Source organism: Garra rufa, chromosome 4, assembly GCF_049309525.1.
Source record: "Garra rufa chromosome 4, GarRuf1.0, whole genome shotgun sequence".
NCBI classification, from domain to species: domain Eukaryota; kingdom Metazoa; phylum Chordata; class Actinopteri; order Cypriniformes; family Cyprinidae; genus Garra; species Garra rufa.
The window spans coordinates 53,472,127-53,497,548 of record NC_133364.1 but is presented as its reverse complement, the minus strand read 5'-3'; the positions used below and the strand labels follow the sequence as shown (position 1 = coordinate 53,497,548).

At 42.3% G+C, this 25,422-nt stretch overlaps 1 long non-coding RNA gene across 1 annotated transcript; it reads right to left on the bottom strand.

Moving 5' to 3' along the window:
- Positions 1–20,390: 20,390 nt before the first annotated feature.
- Positions 20,391–22,349, bottom strand: LOC141334157 (uncharacterized). Its single transcript, XR_012355492.1, has 2 exons — positions 21,541–22,349; positions 20,391–21,426 (listed from the first exon to the last, which is right to left on the bottom strand). It is a non-coding gene; the product is annotated as an uncharacterized lncRNA (long non-coding RNA).
- Between the last annotated feature and the right edge of the window lie 3,073 nt (positions 22,350–25,422).

The following is a 25,422-nucleotide window of genomic DNA, read 5'->3' as shown; positions in this document are numbered from 1 at the left end:
GATTTTTTTTTCTGTATTTTTAATCAAATAAATGCAGCCTTGATGAGCATAAGAGACTTCTTTAAAGACTATTACAAGTCTTACTGACCCCAAACTTTTAAACAGTATATAAAAATAAAAATATAAATAAAATAACATATCAAGGAAAAAACATGTAACATGGGCAGCACTAACGCATTTAATTTGTCTGCTACTTTTTGCCAGCCCTCTCTCCTGGCTTTTGCAGACTTCGAGGTGTTTCCTGTCATTTTAATTAAAGACTCAAATTCGGCATAACCTTCCATTAAAAGCTCTTGTTCTGCTTGGGAGAAAAACTGGGCACGTTATTTGGCCATGCTGACCAGCCAATAACAGCGTTGCTAATCATTGTTTCTACTATCGATACATATCCCCTTTTAAACCAACGCATGAACGCGCAATTATCTCAGATAACTCAATCCAGCGATACTAATCATAAACAACAGGTGTGTTCGAAGAACCCAGTTAGCCGGATCATGATTAGCACGATGATATCATCTTGGATGTCTCATTTGATCTCGGATGTTTTAAGCAACGTACGAAGAACGAGCCCCTGCTCTGCACCTCAAAGAAACCGTCTCAGGTTACGTATGTAACCCTGGTTCCCTGAGGGAACGAGACACTGCGTCATCAACGCTCTGGGGAATGCCATTGGCGAACCCGGCTCTGAATCAGTCTGCAACCAATAGGATGACGGGAGTGACGTCACCAACGTGATGACGTCATACGACCAGGAAGTATATAAGCATGTGCGTTTCAAACCGGCTTCAGCTTTTGTCATTCAGCGAAGCGCTCTATGTTCTGCTTCTGGTGGATCAAGCCAGGAAAAGCTCTCTGCCTGGGGTTACCAGGGCAAGAGAGGCAGTACACCTCTGTCCGGGGGACCAGCCCGGAATCAGAGGGCAGTGCTCGTAGATACTTACCTGCAGGAGCACTGACGGTTCTCCGCCTGGGAAACTGCCAGGACAGGAGAAGTATTACACCTCCGTCCGGGAATAGTGCCGGAGCGAGAGGGAAGTGGCATATACCTCGGCCCTCGGGCTCGCGAGGAAAGTGGTCGCTCTGTCTGGGGACACCAGCAAAAGAGGGACCAGAAGAACTCCGCCTGGAAAACTGCCAGGACGTGAGTGGGATGACATCTCTGCCTGGGGAGCACCCAGCGCGAGAGGGAACATAACAAGTACCTCGGCCCTCAGGCACTCGAGGAGAGTAGTCCAAACTCTGTCTGGGAAACAGCCAGCACGAGAGGGACTAAATTAGCTCCGCCTGGAAAACTGCCAGGACGCGAGCGGGATTACATCTCTGCCTGGGAGTACCCAGCGAAGAGGGATATGATCTGCCTCGGCCCTCGGGCTCACGAGAAAGGTGTCTACCTCAGTCTGGGGACCAGCCAGACGTAGAGGGACAGGTAGCGTCTGGGGAGTATGCCAGAACGCTAGGTTGCTTCGCCTGGGAAGAGTGCCAGGACGCAAGCGGGATTACATCTCTGCCTGGGACGTACCCAGCGAAGAGGGATAGAGTAAACCTCGGCTCTTGAGCCCACGAGGTTAGGTCATACACCCTAGTCTGGTCACCAGCCAGAGAGGGGTCCTCCTTGGCCCTCGGGCACACAAGGAGAGGGCAATCCTTTGTCGGGCGCACCCGGATCAAGAGGGATGCAATTAGTGCCTGGAAACTCTGGCCAGAGCACGGGAAATAGCTCCGCCTGGAAACAGCCAGGACGCGAGTAGAATTACATCTCTGCCTGGGGAGTGCCCAGCGCAAGAGGAATCATAGCAAGAACCTCGGCCCTCAGGCGCTCGAGGAAAGTAGTCCAAACTCTGTCTGGGGAACAGCCAGCACGAGAGGGACTGAATTAGCTCCGCCTGGAAAACTGCCAGGACGCAAGTGGGATTACATCTCTGCCTGGGAGTACCAGCGAAGAGGGATATGATCTGCCTCGGCCCTCGGGCTCACGAGGAGAGTGTCTACCTCAGTCTGGGGACCAGCCAGACGTAGAGGGACAGGTAGCGCCTGGGGAGTATGCCAGGACGCTCGGTTGCTTCGCCTGGGAAATTTGCCAGGACGCAAGCGGAATAACATCTCTGCCTGGGGAGCACCCAGCGAAGAGGGAGAGTTATCCACCTCGGCCCTCAGGCCCCGAGGTGATAGGCCTCCGTCTGGTGACCAGCCAGACTAAGAAGCATCCTCGGCCCTCAGGCACACGAGGAAGGGTAATCCCTTTGTCGGGGCGCACCCGGACAACAGGGACCCGAGAAGTGTCTGGAAACTCTGGCCAGAACACTAAATTGACTCCGCCTGAAAAACTGCCAGGACGCGAGTGGAATTACATCTCTGCCTGGGGAGCACCCAGCGCAAGAGGGAACATCTACCTCGGCCCTCGGGCTCACGAGGGATAGCGCCTTCGCTGTCAGCTCAGGACAGCCGAGCTCGTAGCTCTTAGGTCTAGTTCATAGAACTTTACAAAGGTCAAAGGGGTGGACCAGCCCGCCGCACTGCAGATGTCCTGAATGGGGACACCTGCTAGCAGAGCTTTGGAGGCAGCCATGCCTCGAGTTGAGTGAGCCTTGACGCCCATCGTTGATGGGAGGCCAGAGGACTCATAAGCAGTAGTTATTGCATCTACAATCCATCTACTGATAGTATGCTTAGTTGCCGGGAGCCCCCTCTTAGGGGGACCCTAACAAACTAGCAATTGCTCTGACTTTCGCCACAGGGCAGCTCTGTGGACGTATGTGTCCAGTGCTCGCACTGGACACATGCAGTTATACTTCCGATGGTCGTTCTCCACGAATGGAGGAGGATAAAAGGCCTGTAGGGTGACTGGCTGTGGTACTGCTGTTGGAACCTTCGGTACGTACCCTGGTCTAGGGTAGAGGAACGCTTTGGCCAAACCGGGCGCAAAGTTGATATATGAAGGGGCCACTGAGAGGGCCTGAAGGTCTCCTACTCTCCTCAGAGAAGTAAGAGCCAACAGCAGCGCCGTCTTAATTGTAAGGAAGCGATCTGAAATCTCCTCAATGGGCTCGAATGGAGGCCGAGAGAGGGCTTCAAGGACCACAGCGAGATCCCAAGAAGGAGTTCTGGGTACCACCCGAGGCCTTATCCTGAGTGCACCACGAAGGAAACGTATGACCAAGGGGTTCTTGCCCACTGACATGCCACCGAGAGGGGTGTGGAAGGCCGATAATGCCGCCACGTAAACCTTCAGGGTGGAGTGGGCTAGCCCTATGGAGAGGCGAGACTGCAAAAACTCCAGCACTGTACCAACCGGGCAGTGGACTGGGTCTGCGTGTCGCTCTTCACACCATGAAGTGAAAACCTTCCACTTAAGGCCATAAAGTTTCCTTGTAGAGGGAGCTCTAGAGTGAAGGATGGTCTCCACAACCTCGGCTGGGAGACCACTGTCTATGAGGTGTGCCCCCTCAGAGGCCACACCCATAGTTTCCACTTCTCTGGGTGGGGGTGGCAAATTGCGCCCCCAGCCTGAGAAAGAAGGTCCTTCCTGACCGGAATCTCCCACGGAGAGCCGTCGAGGAGGGAAATGATGTCCGAGAACCATACTCGGGCCGGCCAGTACGGGGCTACTAGTAGTAGACTGACTCCGTACCGGCGCACTCTTTCTAGAACTCCTGGGAGCAGAGCGATCGGGGGGAAAGCGTACAGACGAAGCCTCGGCCAGGTCTGTACCATAGCGTCCAGCCCCAGTGGAGCTGGAGGCGTTAGAGAGTACCAAAGGGGACATTGCGAAGTCTCTTGAGTCGCAAAGAGGTCCACTTGAGCTTGGCCAAACACTCTCCATATCTGCTTCACCACCTCGGGGTGAAGTTTCCACTCCCCGGGCCTCGGCCCCTGCCTCGACAGGATGTCTGCTCCAATGTTCAGATGCCCAGGGATATGAACTGCACTCAATGAGAGGAGTTTCCCTTGGGACCACAGGAGGATATGGTACGCCAGCTTGAATAAGGGGCGTGAACGCACACCTCCTTGGTGGTTGATGTAATATACTACCGCTGTGTTGTCGGTGCGAACTAACACATGACGGTTTCTCAGGTCTGGGAGGAAATGCCTCAAGGCCTTGAACACTGCTAACATCTCTAGGCAATTGATGTGCCACAAGAGATGGTGACCGGTCCATAGGCCGGAGGCCGAGCGGCCACTCATGACCGCTCCCCACCCGGTGAGGGATGCATCTGTCTCTAGCGTGACGCGGCGACAAGGAGCTCCCAAGATCGGGCCCTGAGATAGGAACCAAGGTTTCTTCCACATGTCTAAGGCACGAAGGCAACGCCGCGTGACCTTGATCTTGCGGAATGGATTTCCCCTCGGGGAGAATCCCTTGGTCTTGAGCCACCACTGTAGTGGCCTCATATGCAGCAGGCCAAAAGGTATTACGTTGGCTGCAGCTGCCATGAGACCTAACAGTACTTGGAACTGTTTGACAGTGAGTGACAGGCCTAGCTTGACCGCATTGACTGCAGTAAGGATCGACTCGATCCGAGCAGGAGACATTCGTGCCTGCATCGTGGTCGAATCCCATGCCACACCTAGATAAGTGGTTCTCTGTAGAGGAGACAGCACACTTTTCTTGGCGTTGAGCCTCAACCCCAGCTTTTTCATATGAGCGAGAACAACATCTCGATGCTGAGCCGCTAACTGTTCTGAGCTGGCTAGGATAAGCCAGTCGTCTATGTAGTTGAGTATGCGGATGCCCTGGAGTCGCAACGGAGCCAGCGCAGCATCCACACACTTCGTGAAAGTGTGGGGTGAGAGTGCTAGGCCGAAAGGAAGAACTCGATATTGGTAAGCTTCGCCCCTGAAAGCGAACCTGAGAAACTTCCTGTGCTGAGGAAGGATGGAGATATGAAAATATGCATCTTTGAGATCTATCGTGACAAACCAGTCCTCGGACCTGATTTGAGACACGACCTGCTTGACAGTAAGCATTCTGAACTTCAGCTTCATAACTGAGCGGTTCAGTAGCCTGAGATCTAAGATGGGCCTCAGCCCTCCATCCTTCTTGGGAACAATGAAGTACCGGCTGTAGAACCCGGATTCTCTGTGCTGAGGAGGGACCACCTCGATGGCTCCCTTCCTTAGAAGAGAATTTACTTCTTGTTCCATGACCAGAACCTGCTCTGGGCCTACCAGGGTAGGAAATACTCCGCTGAACTGAGGCGGAGGAGCGCCGAACTGGATTTGATAACCTTTCTCTACCGTACGGAGAACCCATGAAGATACATTTGGCAGTAGTTTCCACGCTGCTAGAAAATGTACTAAGGGAACCAGCCTCTCGAGACTGGCCTCTGGTAGAGTTTGAGGAACTAATTCGGTGGCCTGTAACAGCTGACTGGCAAGCGACACCTGAACTAATTGTTCTGAGGACCCCCGTAGGGGTGACAAACTTGCTGAGTCCGCTACGAAATCGGGCGGAAACCCCAGCAGAGGTTTGCGGGAGACTGCCGCGCCCTGAAACACTGGCAGGGTTAGCTGACTGGTCTCCTGAGGGCCCCGAGGGAGAGTGGGTACCATAAAATGTGGAAGACCCGCTTCTCCCCCGAGAGGGGCTGCCCTCAATGGCCCTGAGACATAAAAGTCAGGGCCGTTTAGCCGAGGACCTCTTTGACTGCAGGACGACCCTCAGGTCCGGCCTGGCCTTAGAGGCCCTCGACTTGGAGCGTGACTTGCCCTGCCCCCTAGATCTATCTGGCGGGGCACGAGCGGCCACGCTAGCTTTTTGGGTCTGGCGGTGTGAGGAGCTGGTACGCGGCTGGGGCTGCTCCCGTCCGGCAGCCCCAGAATAGACACGGCGAGGGAGGTACTGTTGGAAGGCCGCACTTTGTTTGCGGGCCTCCTGGTACCTGCTGACGACGGCCTCGACCGAGTCGCCAAACAGTCCAGGAGACTTGAGTGGGGCGTCCAGCAGAAGGGCCCTGTCCTTCTCCTTCATGTCGGACAGGGACAACCATAGGTGTCTCTCCGCGACCACCAGGGCTGCCATAGACCGCCCAACAGCGCGGGCGGTCTCCTTGGTGGCACGGAGAGCTAGATCTGCTGTTCGCCTCAACTCAGACACATTGACCTCCCTGCCTTCGTCTAGGTCTTTAAGCAGGTCAGCCTGGTACGCCTGCAACACAGACATTGTGTGCAAGCATGAACCGGCCTGACCTGCTGCCGCGTACCCCTTGCCCAGCAAGCTGGATGTTAGTTTTAAAGGCTTGGTGGGCAAGGTTGGAGCCTTCAAAGATGATGCCGCTGCGGGCGACAGATAGCTCGCAAGCGTCTGCTCAACCCTGGGCATCATCTTATAGCCGCACTCCTCTACCCCCCCAACGTTACCGTAGTAACCGGAGGAAGGGGTGAAGACGCGGGCTGAGAAGGGTTTTTCCCATGATCTCGACAGCTCACTGTGGAGATCAGGGAAAAACGGAAGGCTCCTTCCTGGAGGTGGCTTGTGTGTCCGCAGAAAGCGCTCATCTAGTTTGCTTTCATGCGGCTCATTTTGACTGTGCTCGGCGGGCCAGCTGATGTTGAGCCTGGCTACCGCACGAGTCACCACCTCCAGGAGCTCCTCAAACTGCGGGGATTTTACTGGCGGTTGGATGAGGTCAACACTCTCTACGTCAACCTCCTCGGAGGAAGACAAGAGTAGTGTTGAGACCTCCTCTCGGGGGGAAGAAACCGCAGTGCGGGCTTCCGCATCCAAGAGGAGATCAACCGATCCGCCGGGTGAGGAAGGAGATAGGGGATCACCCGTCTCCATACCCTCCAGCAGATCGAGCTGCGAACCCCACGAGTGCAGCTGCCGCTCCGCCTCAGCGGAAGCGGGGCCAGACCCGCGAGGAACGCTGGTGAAGGCTCCCTCCTCGAAGAGAGCCTTCCGGGAACGGAGCACCCGCAGTGGAAGGCGCTCACACTGCGGACAGCCAGCCCCCTCGAGGGCTGACTGAGCATGCTCCGCTCCCATGCAGAGAACACACAGACTGTGTGTATCCCCACCAACGATGAATCGCTGGCAAGGAGGAACACACCGTCTGTGTGACTGCTGCACCGCCATAACAAATTTCTTTCCCCTTTTTGACATTGCTCAAAAGAAAGTTGTGCAAACTGGCACAGAAAAACAGCAATGCAAGTAACCAGACAAACAGACCAACATAGAGCGCTTCGCTGAATGACAAAAGCTGAAGCCGGTTTGAAACGCACATGCTTATATACTTCCTGGTCGTATGACGTCATCACGTTGGTGACGTCACTCCCGTCATCCTATTGGTTGCAGACTGATTCAGAGCCGGGTTCGCCAATGGCATTCCCCAGAGTTTGATGACGCAGTGTAGAGTTCCCGAAAGGGAACTACTGTATATTATGGGGTTCCATTTGTGCCAAAAATAAGTCGTCTGCTTTGTGCTTTGTACTGTAGTTTTGTCTTTGTCTACAGTCATTGCCTACTTGTTCAGGTAAATCAGTAAATGTTGGCGTCTATGCTGTTCGTTGACGTCGTCTTAATCTGTCGTCCTTTAGTTTTTCTCTTTGTTGTTTTTGCTGTCGTCTTTATTGTTGTGTCGTCCTGTCATCTGAACTGTCGTCTAGTTCTGTCGTCCTGTCATCTGATCTCTCCACTTAACTATCGTTCTGTCATCTGCTCTGTCATCTGTTATGTCATCTGCTCTGTCATCATGTTATGTCATCTGTTCTGTCATCCTTATTGTCTTCTGCTCTGTCGTCATGTTATGTCATCCGTACTGTCGCCTGTTCTGTCGTCTGTTGTGTCATCTGCTCTGTCGTCATGTTCTGTCATCTGTTGTGTCATCTGCTCTGACGTCAATTTAGGCATATGGCGAGACATAAAAATGTACTGGTAAAACTATACTTTTTTGACAGTAAAGATACCCTTTACTGAGAGCACTGATTCTGTAATGTTCTTAGATTCTTTTTCCATTATAAAATGAAAACTCTAAATTTATATTACAACTGTTTATTGGGAGGATGTTCAATAAATTTAAACTTGTTAAAATTCCTTCTGATCCTAAGTTCCTTTTTTTGTTGAAATAACCCATTCACATTTCTCACTAAAAAGTAAAGTTACCACTAAGACTACCACAAGAAACAAATGATAAACAGATGTATTTAGATAAAAAGGAATATCTCCGTAAACTGACAGATGAAGACTTTTATTTTGACAGCTATGGGCAGGTATGTTGTGTCTACACATCACACTCGTTTTCAAACATAAACGATAGCTATGACAAAATTACCTGATAACAGTATTGAACAGTGAGGACAAGAACAAGACGACAGAACATGATGTCAGAGCAGATGACACAACAGACGACAGAACATGACGACAGGGCAGATGACAATTAGGACGACAGAACAGGCGACAGAACAGGCGACAGTACGGACGACAGAACATGACGTCAGAGCAGATGACAATAAGGACGACAGAGCAGATGACAATTAGGACGACAGAACAGATGACACAACAGACGACAGAACATGACGACAGAGCAGATGACACAACAGAAGACAGAACATGACGACAGAGCAGATGACACAACAGACGACAGAACATGACGACAGAGCAGATGACACAACAGACGACAGAACATGACGACAGAGCAGATGACACAACAGACTACAGAACATGACGACAGAGCAGATGACAATTAGGACGACAGAACAGATGACAGAACATGATGACAGAGCAGATGACATAACAGACGACAGAGCAGATGACAGAACGATAGTTAAGTGGAGAGATCAGATGACAGGACGACAGAACTAGACGACAGTTCAGATGACAGGACGACACAACAATAAAGACGACAGCAAAAACAACAAAGAGAAAAACTAAAGGACAACAGATTAAGACGACGTCAACGAACAGCATAGACGCCAACATTTACTGATTTACCTGAACAAGTAGGCAATGACTGTAGACAAAGACAAAACTATAGTACAAAGCACAAAGCAGACGACTTATTTTTGGCACAAATGGAACCCCATAGAGAGATCAGATGACAGGACGACAGAACTAGACGACAGTTCAGATGACAGGACGACACAACAATAAAGACGACAGCAAAAACAACAAAGAGAAAAACTAAAGGACGACAGATTAAGACGACGTCAACGAACAGCATAGACGCAAACATTTACTGATTTACCTGAACAAGTAGGCAATGACTGTAGACAAAGACAAAACTATAGTACAAAGCACAAAGCAGACGACTTATTTTTGGCACAAATGTAACCCCATAAAAAATACCAGTGGAGACATGCAAAAAGCTGGTCAGCAATTATAGGAAGCGTTTGATTGCTGTAATAGCCAATAAAGGCTTTTCTATTGATTATTGAGAAGGGTATGAATAATTTTGGACATCTCACTTTTTTGTTCAAATGTAAATAAAATATGAGCAAATTTTGAACTCCCAAAACAGTCTTTGTTTTGGCTTGATTTTGTTTTAAATGGCATCACACCTCTTCCCTCTTCGATTTCATTTGAAATATATCTGGGACTTTGAAGTCTGAAAAGTCCATTTAGCAAAAATTTGATAGTACAGTTTGTAATGTATAATATGAGAAAGCTTGAGCCTTTACGCAAATGGGTTACATGCTGCATTTGTCCAGTCAGAATGTTATCCAAGGTTGAGGAACATCTCTTTAACTCTATAAGGTAAAGTACAGTATGAACAGCTAGTGAGAAACGTGATGCAAGATAACCCAGTATTCCATTAATCTGGGGATTAGAATGAACCAGGGTTAACTAGTTCAAGTGTGAAACACTCTTTCTGCATGATTTGAGATATTATTCATGTACCACAAAAAGTGCCTGAATTCTGAAGTTTACTCCCTCAGACTCTCTCCTTCTCCCTGGCCTCAGACAGCACACACAGCTTTAACAGTTATAGCATACACTGTAAAAAGTTTGCTGTAAATTTTACAGTAACTTACTGGCAGCTGGATGCCAGTAAGTTACTGTAAAAATGTTTACAGTATTAATACTGTAAGTGCATTTACAGTACTAAAAGGTCTTTACTGTAATTTCATTTACAGTATTTTTACTGTAATTTCATTTAAAGTATTTTTACTGTAATTTCATTTACAGTATTTTTACTGTAATTTCATTTACAGTGTTTTTACTGTATCTTCAATTACAGTATTTTTACTGTATTTTCAATTACAGTATCAGTACTATAGAGTTTATTTTCATTTATTTTAAACATTTTTTACCTGTAAAAACAATCCAATTAACCTACAGCACTGTAATTCAAGATTTTTACCACCCCAACCCCATAAAAATCACAATAACTCATAAGCATTAGTTCTGATAATATTCTTTTTAATTGTTGAACATTTTCTTTTTAAAAGTACAGAGACTTTGTATCATGGCAAACATACACATACTGAAAAGCAAAAATAAGTAAGTACACTACCAGTCATAAGTTTTTGAACACTAAGATTTTTTTAAAGTATTCTCTTCTGCTTACCAAGCCTGCATTAATTTGATCCAAATTTAATTTATTCCTTTGATCAAAGCTGAATTTTCAGCATCATTACTCGTCTTCAGTATCACATGATCCTTCAGAAATAATTCTAGTATGCTGATAAACATTATTTAATTTTTAGATTTTTCAGGATTCTTTGATGAATAGAAAGATATTATTTAGCAAGGATGATTTAAATTGATCAAAAGTGATAATAAAGACATTCATAATGTTACAAACTATTTCTGTTTCAGATAAATGCTGTTTATCTGAACTTTCTATTCATCAAAGAAACCTGAAAAAAAATGTACTCCACTGTTTTTAGCATTATAATAATTTCAGCAACATCATAATAATAGTTTTTTTAATCAAATTATTAGAATGATTTCTGAAGGATCATGTGACTGCAGTAATGATGCTAAAAATTAAGGTTTGATCACAGCAATAAATTACATTTTAAAATATATTCAAAAAGAAAACAGTTATTTTAAATAATAAAAATGGTTCAAAAGTGTATTGTTTTTGCTGTACTTTGGACCAAATGAATGCAGGCTTAGTGAGCAGAAGAGACCTTCTTTAAAAACATTTAAAATCTTACTGTTCAAAAGCTTTGTCTGGTAGTGTAAATAAAATAAAATCATACAGTAAAAATGTGTTTGTGTTGTGTTAAATTTTAGTAGTTTTGAGTCAAAGTTGACAAGCTCTCTGATGAGAAACGGCAGAATGGGATTCAGGCTGATGCTTGTTGTTTGAACCCTCTTTCCAGAAGTCCATCTGATCTGTGACTGTCAATGCATTTGCTGCCACAAAGGTTGACTGTCTGAACAAACCTGCAAGCACAAGAAAAACAGTGTTTAAAGAATTTGCCTCAACTGTCAAACTTGGTGCTGTATGCATTTAAAAAAAAAAAAATGATATACTACATACGAACGCAGTAGTAAGAAAAAAAACTGAAGAAACTTTTTCTTGAAATTTTTTATAAAGAATTTTATGAATGGGTCAGTAAGTCACTGATTCTAGGTGTTTAAAAAAGGTAAATTCATTCAGTAATGAAACACTGCTGTGTGCAGAGATGCACAACATGGCTTTGTTAAGAACCGTTTTTACTAAATGGAGCAAAAAGACAATATTTTCTTCTTGATTTAAAGGAGAACTCCGGTGTGATTTTGACCTACAGTGTATTGAATCATGATACCGAGTGTGAACGTACCTTGCATATCTCATCTCGTCTTGTCCACTGCAGTCCGAAATCTGGGGTCAGTTATCCGATGCTCACAACAGGTTGTCAATGAGAGTCAATAGGGCATCGAAGAAGCCATGTAAATAAATCACTGTTTTACGCCATTTACGAGGCACAAAGTAGCTCCACACTTCATTGGTAGACTTCCAAGGGCCCTGACATTTAAAACGAGACATTGAGAACTCAGAAAAAGCACCGGTAGTTTATTTACGAGAAGATTTATACAGACAGTTCCTGCAAGAAAAAATCCGGCCGCCGCCATCTTAAATTTAGTCACGATAAGTCGAGTGTCGAGCACCAAGGAATTTATCAGGTTATCAACTTATCAGGTTGTAGTTTCCTTCGTGCTCGACACTCGACTTATCGTGACTAAATTTAAGATGGCGGCGGCCGCTAAACTTCTTGCAGTTACTGTCTGTATAAATCTACTTGTAAATAAACTCCCGGTGCTTTTTCTGAGTTCTCAATGTCTCGTTTTAAATGTCAGGGCCCTTGGAAGTCTACCAATGAAGTGTGGAGCTACTTTGTGCCTCGTAAATGGCGTAAAACAGTGATTTATTTACATGGCTACACCGATGCCCTATTGACTCTCATTGACAACCTGTTGTGAGCATCGGATAACTGACCCCAGATTTCGGACTGCAGTGGACAAGACGAGATGAGATATGCAAGGTACGTTTACAGTCGGTATCATGATTCAATACACTTTAGGTCAAAATCACACCGGAGTTCTCCTTTAAATCACTTAATATTACATTCTTGTTTATTGAATTTTGTTGCCCTGACACTTAGTAAAGTCTGCCACAGACCATGCTAAATGCTAACCAATCTGTTCATATCAACATTCTAAACAGGTGTGTGTTTCCTAGAAAGTCTGTGCATATAATAGGCCTACTATGATTAAAAATCTATATTTGTTGTTTTACAGTAACAATAATCTAAATTGACAGACAGTAAGATTGCTATTATGAATTTAAAGGTTACAGTAAGTTAAAGATACCTGAAGCAGCTGCATTTTGCTGTTTAAATGCTGGTTTAATAGAAACTCAATCTTGATGGTAATAAAAAACATTCCCAGGAAATAAATACCTTACAAATGTGTACTTTAAATACAATATAACTTGCTTAGGATAAAAGCATCTGAAAAATGCATGAATGTAAATGCAATGTAAAACAAAATATGTTTTAGGTTACCTTATTCTGCATGTCTGTAAAATGGACAGCTGGCTGTGATGATTCTGCCCTTGATGGTCAGCAGCATCCAGTTAGTGCTTGGAGAAATCTCCTGTAACAGACAGTGTCACAACACCCTTTTAGTGTTACTATAGTTTATGATCAGAAAAGACAACTACTGTACAGTAATAAAATTTACATTTTTAATAAAATAAACATTTATAATATTTATTAGCAAAACTTGCTATTTTAATATATTTCTAGCCCGTTACTCTCTTTAAAATGTTAACCCGTTCTGTGAGTTAGTGGAGAACAGCAGCCTGTGGCTAATTTAGTAACGTTAACATTAGTTAAGTTGACGAAAGCAAAAGCTTAACGTTACCTGTTGTTTGCACTGCAACGACGGCAATCACCAGAAAAGGCTCCAACACACCTCTGATGGAGACGACATGACCACGAGACCACAAACTTGAAAATAAAACACAAAAGAAGCACTTAACCGCGGTGTTTCAGCTTTACCTCAGTGTTTCATGTTAGCGCGCTGTTTATGTCACGTCTGTCACTGAATTTAGGGACCGTCTATAAAGTTACATACGACATTGATACACACATTTCTTACTTAAACATCATTTGAAGAGAATTACCTTGCCAGCTATAAAGATGCAGCGTTGAAACGATATTATGCCGCTCTGTGACTAACGTTGAGTTTGTCAACTTCGGCTTATGGACATTATTAGCTTACCAGTTCATGTTATCGTCGATACTATGGCAGTCATTCACAAGAAGAAGATCCAAAATACACCTCCGACGTTACAGACGACATCCAGACCAGAAACTTGAAAATAACAAGCAAAAGAAGGGCTTGAAAATACTATTTAAAATCTCCACAGAAAAAGCGGTGTTGCTTAACGCACTTTACGTTAACGTTACCTCAGTATTTCACCTCAGTTCGCCGTTAAGCTTGAGTAACGTTAAGGGCTCGTCAGACGAGTTAACTTGCATTAAAGGGCAGCACAATATACAAACGCGTTTCTCGGTTTCACTAAAGTTTATTTCGACTAATATATGTCACCTTAAGTTACTCACCAGTCCATGTTTTCACCGGCGTTATGGCGGCGCCCCGGCCGTCAGTCAGAAAAAAAGGCTACCGACATGCAAAACACGATGAATATTGTTAGTTTGCTGTTAACAAGTGAAAACATCTTAAAATTGTTCAGTTTTTCATAAAACAGAAATAATATACTAACCTTTTTGTCAAGTTATTGGTGCAACATTTCTCCTTTTGTCTTTTTTACCGCCACTTCCTCTCAGCAGGAGAGAAAAAAAATCGCCCTTGCCATTGGTCAATTTTTCGCGGGCAAGTTCACTACTGTAAATTTACAGTAGTTTACTGTAAACGGATTTACAGTAGTGGATAATTACAGTAGTGATCATATATTTTCCCATAATCCTTTGCAGTTTACAGTAAAATACTGTATATACATTTTACAGTATCTTACTGTAGATATTACAGTAAAATACTGTTCAAATTACAAAAATCGGTTACAGTGTATATTACTGGAGTTTCTCCTGTATTTGCCTGCTGTGTCAGTCAGAGACCGCCAGGAAGTGTCCAAATGCACCTCTTCCTGCCCTCAATCCACTGTCAGAGCATAATGAAACACAGATGTTTGCCTGATAAGGATCTTCAAAAGAAAAACTCATCATATAATCTTACATAATATTTAATATTTCTCTGCTATCAGCTAAGGACAAGGGAGGAAAGCTTGACATTTCAAAAGAAGGGTCACATATTTTTGTAAACTCTTAGAAAAACAGGGCCATCCGTTCACAACTGCCAGCTGTCTATATGTGCAGTAGACAGCAAGGCAGCTCTCTGTGTTTTGGAATAGTGCTAGAGTCTAAAATAGATTATTGTTGGGAGTCCTGAATGAAATTCATTGGCAGACACAGTGTCTGCTTCATTACACTACTGAGGATCAGTTTCTGGCTGACTAGGATGGCTATGAAGAATATCTCTCACCTTCCCTTGAAGGCGTGCGGTACCCCCTTGGCAGACACGGGTATTACGTGGTGGGAGAGTAAAGACGGGGGGCTCTTTGCTGGGGGAACCTCTTCCCAGAGTCAGAGTCGTCTTGGAGACATGAGACCCCGTAACAAGCTGAACATCACCCATCATTCTGCAAACACATGAACAACACAAGAGTTTTGAGTTTCAATGCAATTTCACTTAAGTTCTTGAAATTGTGCTTAATGCAAAAATAAAGTGTAAAATTAAAAAATAAAGGTGTTTTTTGCACAAGTACAATGCAATACATTCTCACTGAAATGACAAGGAATGCATTAAAAATGCATGAAATGATTGTAGTTTATATAGACAGGTTCAGTACATTTTTAACATGAATGATCCCTTCAATGAGTTTCTGGATTGTCATATGACCTATACTAAATTCTTCATGTTCACACATAGAATGTAGAACCATATATGTCCATGCTTTTGATCGGGCCTCTAGAGCGTCTAATGCATTTTCTGTATAGGGAGTCATATGATTTTTTTAAGGTTTTTTTTTTTTTTTTTTAGTTAATGAATGTATTTGTTGTCGTACACAACTGTTGTCTCTTTAGGAGGTTTCCTTTCTCGTTGCAGCTTAATGTGAAGACACAATTATAAGTGATTCATTGATAGGTTTAGTCAGTGGTACATGGAGAAGTGTTTGGAGACGCCATTTGAAAAGTCATTTGTTTTAGTGATGCTAGTGGGACAAAGATGTCACAATTTACTAAAACTAGCAACAAGCACATGTTATAAATTGGTAACACTTTATTTTAAGGTTTCATTGTTACACGTTACATGTATACTTACTATTATAATAATATGCATAATTACATGCAAGTAACCCTAAACCAAACCCTAATCCTAACCCTAACCATATAGTGTAGTTAATTAATATTACTCAGTACTTACATGTATAATTACACTGTAACAATGATACCTTAATATTATATTATCTAGTATTCTAGTTTAGATGTGAACTTTACTTCATTATCCAACAATCTAGTTGACAAAAGACCAAGTGATACAATTTTTGATACTTTAAATGTTGTACATAAATCTGCATCTACCCTTAAAAGGTCGAAAACCCCTTTACGAGTGACAATTTAAGCTGATTCATGAGCATGGAGTAAAAAGAGCTGTGTCACATTTGACCTTTGAGTCAAAGTGTAACCATATGGTACCCTCAATCCAGTGGACAGGCAATACCATGACAAATGTACTTATTTTACACATACAAGCACAAGCACGCTCAAATACAGGTCAAGTGAAAACACAGCCGTTTCCTCTTTAGGAGGTTTACAGATTGTAACACATGGGGCGACCACCCTCCAGGCTGAACACATTAGCCTGTCGTGGTGAGTGGTCAACACTCCACTCAAGACTTTACACAGAGGATGTTTTTACACTTTATTCATTTGGATAATCAGTGTAATCAATTGACTACCACCATGAGTGACTAGCATCTGAGTTCTGAAGACTGCTTTTATACCAACCAAAACAAACTTAACCATGATAACAAACAGACTTGGATCAAAAGCTCCAGTGTAAACGCACCCTTAATCATTCACCACGTCTTAGTTATTCCTTCATCTGGATCTGACGAGAGGATGCTTTATACCATTAATTAAAGGGTTCAGAAGTGACAGAGTGCAGCATGCATGCAAGACATGCAAGACATGCAAGACATGCAAGACATGCAACCTCACAGGATACGTAAATACAGCTGGATGTTTGATGGGCTTTTCTTCTCTCTCCTTCTCTCTGTCCAGATTTTTCACCACCGTGCTTATTGGCAGACTCCAGACATGCTTTCACATGGCTGTTTTTGAGTAATGGCTTCTTTTGTACAACACTCACATACAGACCAGTGTTATGCTGAACTCTTGATACGGTCCACTGATCCACCTTCAGCCTGTTCTCAACTAATACTCAAGCTCGTTCAAAGTGATTTGTGGTAATTATATTAATTAACCAACCAATTGTAAGTCAACTATGTACTTTTAGGGCCAAGAACACACAATGGGACTGAACATTTTACATTTATATTTATATATATTGAAAGAGGGCATTCTTATTTGGGTTTGTAATCAAATCCAGTACTCCTTATGGCATAGGAGTCCAACATTCCCTAAATTCAGTTCAGCAAACAGAAACATCTCCAGACTACACAAAGACTCCGGTAAGAATTCTATTACAAATTTAAATGAGCTATCCACCTTATGTTTCCCATAAGAATGGGTGTGGTGCAGCCATTTGTACATTTTTATGGGTCTGGCTTCTGGTCTCATCAGTGTCCAGCTATTTTTAGTGGTACAAAACAGCTTGTGTTGCTGCTTGATATGGCAAATTGGTGTGTCTTACCATATTATTTTAAAGTATTATCCTAAAAGGGAACGGATGGTCTCCCATACTCAGAATTTGTGCTTTGCATTTAACCTATCCAAATGCACACACACACACCCAGAGCAGTTGGCAGCAATGTCTTGCTGTAGCAACCAGGGACCGGGTTTGGTGCCTTGTTCAAGGGTCTCAGTCATGGTATTTAAGGGTGGGTCATTCACTCCCCTCACCTACAATCTCTGCAGGTACCGAGACTTGAACCCACACCCTTTAGGTTACAAATTCGACTCTCTAACCATTAGGCCATGACTGCCCCTAACTGTGCAAACAGTTTTACTATTTAATTCACGTTGTTATTCTTCTGGTTATTTCCTATAGCGGCTATTGAATCGGAACTTTCGCCCTTAAGCTCACTTCCGTGTTGAAAAATAAGGTGGATAGAGTACTGTGGGCACAGATTCTATGTGAGGCTGAACTTAACCCTCTGGGGTCGACAAACGTGCCGGCGTGGTTTGTGGCAGTTTCTCTGATAACTCCAAAAGGAACCTTTAATTACTCATTTCTGATCTTACAGATACAGATCTGGCCATTAAAAATGCGTCTATTTTCACGCGGCAGCCTGCAATTCGGCACGCGAGGCCACGCGTCATGCCGCAGCGGCTTTTTTAGATTTTTTTACAACGTGGTTGCACTTCATACAATATCCACCAGGTGGCGCAAGGAACAACATTCTGTAGCCAAACCCTGCACAAAGAGGGATATTTGGACAGTATTTACGTCTGTATTTCATTCTGTATGTAACGGCAAAGTATTTATAATTTCGTTTCTTTTTTATTAAGGTAATTTAGAAAAAAAAAGTTTGGAGCATTTTTGTTCGTTAAACGTAAGCTTTTTGTTTCTTAAAGACCAAGCGGCAGACAGTGAGTTTACCTACTCTGTTTTTCAATTTGCCTTCTCAAATCACGAATTGGCTAAAATAAAATCCATAGATGTAAAACAAAAGATTTAAATACTAAGAGATATAAATGTGTGCTATTAGGTGCCAATCGTTTGTGCGGAGAGTGCAAAACACATTTTTAGGACATGAAGGATCAAGCTCGATCAGTTACATTTTTTTCAGTGGAAAATATGTAACCACTATTTTTTGTCAGACATGATAAATAAATATGTAGAAAGACTTAAATTACTACTTAACGAAAAAAAACGAGGATTTGAGGAGGACTGTTAACTGCATCATCACTGACTCAGAAAACAGTAGTTTCTAAATAAATAATTAAAATATCTCCTTACTGTTTGACAGTCAAGGTATTTACTTGTTCCAGTGTTTTGTGGCAAGCTTTAAACAAGGAACCCTTCCAAGCTGTGCTGAACGTGCGCTCAATGCTGCTGACAGGACCGTGTTTCCACCAGCGCTGCAAGTTTTTTTTTAATCACCACTGAATGTTAAAACATAATTTTAGCCCGCATTTGATCTTTGACGGATTAAAATGCAGGGCTATACGTCTTAAAAGTGTAACATGGAAATATAATGGATGTACTGCGAAAAAAGTTTTATACTCGACAGTAAGTACGTTTACATGGACAACAATATTCCGATTTTAACGCGATTAAATACTCTGATTAAGAAGTAACCATGTAAAATGATATATTTTAATTAATTTAATCCGACTAAAGTCATATTTTGAGTAAACACAAATCGAATTAAGACAGGTGGAGTATTCCTATTTTAGTCGCATTATGGAAGACATGTACACACCTTAATCACACTATTCCCCTTGTGTAGGATTTTTCGCCATATTTTGTGACAGGATACACAAATGCTGCGCTCCAGGCAGGTTTTTGAGCTCGTAAATCACGTCTTCAAAGAACTTTGTAGCGTTCCAAGCAAGTCACGCCAAGAATTTATTATTTTTATAGTATTAATAATTTGATTGCAACGTTAAATTGTCCTAAATATTACTCTATTTTTCCACCGTGTGCCACTTGCATAAACACCGCACCCCTTTATTGTTGTTTCTTGGGCTAAGTCATGTCAGAACTGGGAACTGGGAGTGCGTCGATCTAGTACGAGTTCACGGGTGGGAATTCACGGTTTTAACTGCCGTTCCAGTGCACTTTCACTGGTAGAAGTTTGGAAAAACACGGGTAACGGGTTGCCTGGAACGCGGCATAACGCTCTCAGTTGGTCGCGCTTTAGTTTCATTTTTATTTATTTATTTGTTTCTTCAACATGGGCTTAATCAAAGCTCATTGTTGATAAATAGTTTGTCTGTTATCATAATGTATTGTTTTATGGAAACGTATTTAACATTCAACCCCCTTTTGTGCATATTTGTTAGTAGGCCTAGTTATTTTAATTTTGTGAACGGGATTTCCGCTATTGTAATGTCTAGGATGCTTTTCACTTTTACTTTTGAATTCATGATCTTGGTTTTGCTTACATATTGGCTACACCTATCAATTTTAAGATTAAAACAAATTCTTAAAAGATGGATTTGTTATTTTTAATTAAACAGCATAACAAAAATAAAATAAAACTAACTTATATAGCATTTATTAACAAAAACTAATAAGACGAGGCACTCCATCACATGCTGTGTTATACGCCGACTAAACAATTTATTACAGGGCGCGCAAACACTGAGCAATCAAAATAATTAATTTAAAAATAACAATAAATAGCAAGTACAAAATTACAAAATACATTATAAAATTCAATATTTTAAAGCCACAGCAAATGAAGATTTACATGTTTGAGAGGTAGCTCGTCTTTTTCATACCATTTATACAATTTTAGATACACTTGATTTTATTGATTTGTGCAAGAGGAGAAATATAAACTATAGTTTAGAGTGTAAAAAAATTATTTGATGTATTATTGTGAGTAGTAGTAGTATTTCCTTTTATTTCATTTTGTGCTGTACATTATGATGTCGCGCTGCCCAATGAAGTTTTTTTTTTTTTTTAATACATAAAAGGAAAGGGAACCATTTAGATTTGGCCTAATGTCAATGTAAGTACTATACCCTAGTATTATAATCCTAATATTAAAAATAATGTCAACAAATAAACAGAAGGATCATTTTTCAAAACAATAAGGCTTTTATTATGTGACTGACAATGGATACAATTGTTCAGTATCACAAGTGCTCCAGTGAGTTCTGCAAGTTTTTAAACATATATATTTTTTTACTTTTTACTTTTTAAAAAAGTGGAAAAGTTGTTCTTCTATTTCGGAGAAGTTCGTTAAGTCTGTCTCTTATCAGCTTCCAGTCACGAACTGCGGGGTTGAATCTCCGACCAACAGCATCTGAAAGTGCTTGACGAAGGTTGTTGGGTAGTGCATTTTTCCCCCTGGAGCCGTCAAAGTTAACAGAACCTGCCCAGTTCTGATAAAGGTTGAGGGGAATTAACCTTTTAAACAAAAGAACAGCGAAACGATCTGCCCTTGGTTTCCCGTCTGGTCCTGTTGATTCCAGATACAGTTTATTCTCGGTCTCTACTGAAACATGATTTAAATGTACATCTGGAAGGATTACTCCCTGCATGAGAGACCGGCGAATACGATGATGGTGATGAGAATGGGAGGTGTTTGTTGGTGTTTCAGGCAATCTCAAATGGAATGATGTCATGATGGAAGGAGAAACCCGTGAATAATCTTGATTCGGCGAATTTTCATTATGGAGCATCGGATTCGTCACCACTGGGTTGTTGGTTAATCCTTCTGATGTTGAGCCCGCTAACGAATGATCTGGGCTGGTTTGTAGGTTGAGCGTCCGGACAGTCAGTGGTGTAGAGGCTGCAGCAGGAACACCGAAATCAGCATCAACCAGGTGCGCTGACAGCGAATGGTCTTCGCGAGCAGACTGAGGAGATGACCACATCTCAAAAGGCTGTTGGCAGTCCATTGGAGTATCCGCCGACGTTGAAGGAACATTGGCAGAAATGTCTGTGGATGTGGATTGATCCGCTGTCGAAGGATGAGTTTTCTCACTGAAACGCGCCTCCAACAAACCAATCCGTGCCTCTAAATTCAGAAGCCTTCTTGTGAATTCAGACATCTGTTCCTTGGAAACAGTGACTGCAGCAGGACATCTACGTTCAATTAGAACAGCCTGTAGATGGTAGCATTAAAATTAGTTTTGAATATGATGTTCACACCGCAGATAGGTATATGAGGCTGCTGCACATGGGGCTGCTTACATAAAAATAACTTATCAAATACCCACCGATTTCTTTTTTACAAGCCGGGTAGTCCCTGTTTTATTTTTGGTCTGTGGACTCTGCTTGTTCTCCTTGCCAGAATGCTATTGAGACAATATGTATGATGGTTAGCACACAACAAACATCTGAATGTACCAAAAAATTTAAGGCAGCGTTAGGCCAAAATACATTATAGACTACATACCTTTCGCTTGCTACTACAAGTGGGAGCGCTCCTTTTTGAATAAAATGCTGTGGCCTCCATTTCTTTCTCGCACAGTTAATACAAATGCACACAGTGACAATTTGTTAATAGGTCTATTTTATCAGTTGCTCACTTGCAGCCGATTTAAAAGACCGTAAAACGGCATGGGCGGCATGAACGTGACGTGGTCGATTTGTCCAATCACGGACGAGTTCATGAACGTGACGTCGACGATTTGTCCAATCACAGACTAGGTCCTGAATCAAAGCGCGGAATCCAAAACATATAGATGAAGACGTTCTGCTTTCTTGTAATTTGCTTGCTGCTTTCATTTTTACGTCACTGTTTAGATTTTATTCGCTGCTTGCAATGGCGATAACAATACAGTGCATCATTTCTCCCTGTTGAGCGCATTGCTGGACGATGTGTGTCAAATACATCCACGGTGCAATTAAGTACAACAACAGAAAAAGTGACTATAGTCATGCCACTATGTACAGTGGTTGAGGTCTAAAATGTTCTAATATTTGTTAAGTGATCATTTGCTTTACTATTTGTAAATTGTATACAATAAAAATATATTTTGTTCTGTAATTTGCTTGGCCTGACTTGGCTTTCATTAATGAAAAGAAAATGTAGTTGTTGTTATATTTGTCTTGAAAATATCGATATACCAACAACTATATTTTCTATATATTTTCATCTGTGTGCGTGCGTGCGCGTATATAGATAGATAGATAGATAGATAGATAGATAGATAGATAGATAGATAGATAGATAGATAGATAGATAGATAGATAGATAGATGAAAATAGAGAAAATATAGTTCAAGAACAAAATATAGAACAAAATGTGTACACACAAATGTTAATATACACTTTAAAAATATTAAATGATATCTGTTTAAAAAACTGTTTCACATGAAAAATATAATTTTATTGCATGTCGCGGTGTTATGTGTAGTTGAGTCAAAGAAGGCTACAGTTAGCCAGCTCTAGATCAGTGAGTCTCAAGCCACCCCCCTTCCCCTGGTTTGCATTTGTATAGCTCCAGTAATCATTTACATATAAAAGCTACACCGAGGCCAAGGTGACATGAATCATGGGGGGTGTCAGGTGCTAAGCCTTCCACATCAATTTTTGGCAGTTCCCTACAATTATCTGTGCTAACTGCGCATTCCTGTGAACAGCCATTAACCTGAAACTTCTGCGACAATTCACAGTGTCGTTAAATGACGAAAACCACTTTTTTCATGCAGTGTACATCGCAAAACCTCTAGTGTCTTCATGTACTGTATATTGAAGTTTAGACAGTTTGCAAGAATATTTAGTATCACTGGTGTGAAAATGCTGTTAGATGGCGGTGGAGTAAACGGGAGTTGAGACTGGCAGATCCAGCTATTTTAGGCTACTTTGAATTTAAAGTTCAGGTTGCATTGTCCGATAAAAAAAAAATAAAAATGATCAGAACTATCAGCACAGTATATAACACTAATCTGGTTGCACAATAGAAAGAAATATGCAAACACTAGCCATGAGCCGTGTCAATTTCGACACAAAGGGAAGTGGGAACTATTTGTTTTTTTCAGTTATTTTAAAAGTAGCAGTTAATGAGGCGATCAGCGGCAGTATAAAGAGCGAAATGTTTATGAATAGCCGAATGGGGATGGGGGGTGAATGCTGCCTGTTTTGCCTTGTAATCAACATTTTATTGAGACTGTTTTTGGGGGGGTCCAACTGTGTAGCATTCGGTTTAATTGCGGATTCAGCATTCAAATGCATGCCAGGGAAAAGGGGAAAGCTTTCCTCACACGCTCCACCTATGATACACCCTCTTATCACAAAACATTAGTGTCCACACCCCTGACACACTGTACGAATATATACAGTCCATCCATCTGTAAAGTCATCTCAAAATGACCAAAATCAGCAAGCTGCATTCCCAAGACATCAGGGTGATGAGGTCTGCTGGAAGTTCTACTCAAGAAATATCCCGACATCTGAAATCCATTGGTGTACACGCTACATTGAGCACTATCCGGAGACACTACAAAGAAAGATCATCACACAAACGTAATCCTCGCAAAATAACGGAGTAAGTTACCCACTGCATGACGCGAACACAAACACTGGCCTAAATACCGGTTAATGCTAAGTGGTGGTTATGCATAAACTGTCAAATGTTTAACTATTTTCTGTTTTGCCCTTGATTTTAGAGACATTGTCCTATCCATAGAGAATATCACTCATCAGAATGATGAACTGGTGTCATGTTCCGTGAAAAAACAGCTATGGCGTGACAGCGGAGTGGAAATAAGCGAGCGATCCATTCGGAGGATAAGGCAAAAGCTTGGGTGGAAGTATGGGAAAACTCAACATTGTCCCATGATCAGAGACAAAAATAAAGAGTTACGTCTCCAACAAGCCCAAAAATGGATTGCTGAGAAGGAGTCATTTCACGATGTAATTTTCACTGATGAAACAACAGTGGCTTTGGACCGCTTTGCCACCATGTCATTTCGTAGAAGTGGGAGACACGTGTCTAAACCAAAGCCAAAGCACCCGCTAAAAGTTCATGTTTGGGGAGCAATATCCAGACTGGGTCCGGGACCGATTGCAATCTTCGAAGGCATAATGGACCGGTCTTTCTTTGAAAATGCTATTGTAACAGAAACTGCTGCCCCATACATTAGGGAAAACTTCGGAGCACATCACCGTTTTTTCCAGGACAATGACCCGAAGCACACTGCTGCAGGCAGACTCATTGCTGAACAGGGTGTAAACTGGGTGAAGACTCCCGCCGAATCCCCCGACATGAATCCCATTGAAATGGTGTGGCATGCTCTGAAAGATTATATTCGAAAAGTAGCAAAACCAACTACAAAGTCTGACTTAATTGATGCCATAAATAAATTCTGGTTTGAGGAACTTACAGCAGTGGCATGCAACAAGTACATAAACAGACTGTTTAAAGTTCTTCCGGCTGTGGTGAAACATCAGGGTGGACATACTGGAATGTAACGATGTATAAAGTTGTTTAAAAATGTCTAAGCATTGGCAAAACTGTAAAATGAAAATAAAATGTACATTAATGATCACTTGAATAAATAAGCTTTTTTAACGTTGTTGTTCAGAATCTGCTGTTATCAAAAACATAAAATAATACTGATAATACTGATAAAAATGCATAAACACGAGTTTAATGCATAAATAAACCTGAGTGAGCATAGTAGCCCGGGATTATCAGAGATAGGTTTATTAATATTTCATTTTGAGTTAAGAAATTATTATATTAATTGTTATAGAAATTAATACAATATTACATAATTATATAGGCGTTGCTGTATATGCCAATGCTGTCTGTGCGCGATTTAGACAGCATTCACAAGTGTATCATGAATAAATATTACATGTATTTCCAATTAAAAAGCCCTACAAGAAACATTTCATGCATCACACACAGTCTTGTCCATTAACTGATCCTCTTTTTTTCCGTATTATTCGTTTATATCCATTATTTTCAACTTCATTTTGATCTCTTTACATAACATTCTGGGCTGCGTTTCGATTAATTTTAGTGCTTAAAAGCGTTTTCATTTTGTGAGCGTTCGTTATTGTTTCACGTGCCTTTCCCAAAAGTGCACTTAACACAATTGCAAATTGCAATTAATATACAAATCATTGAAGAGTGAATTATTCACGTA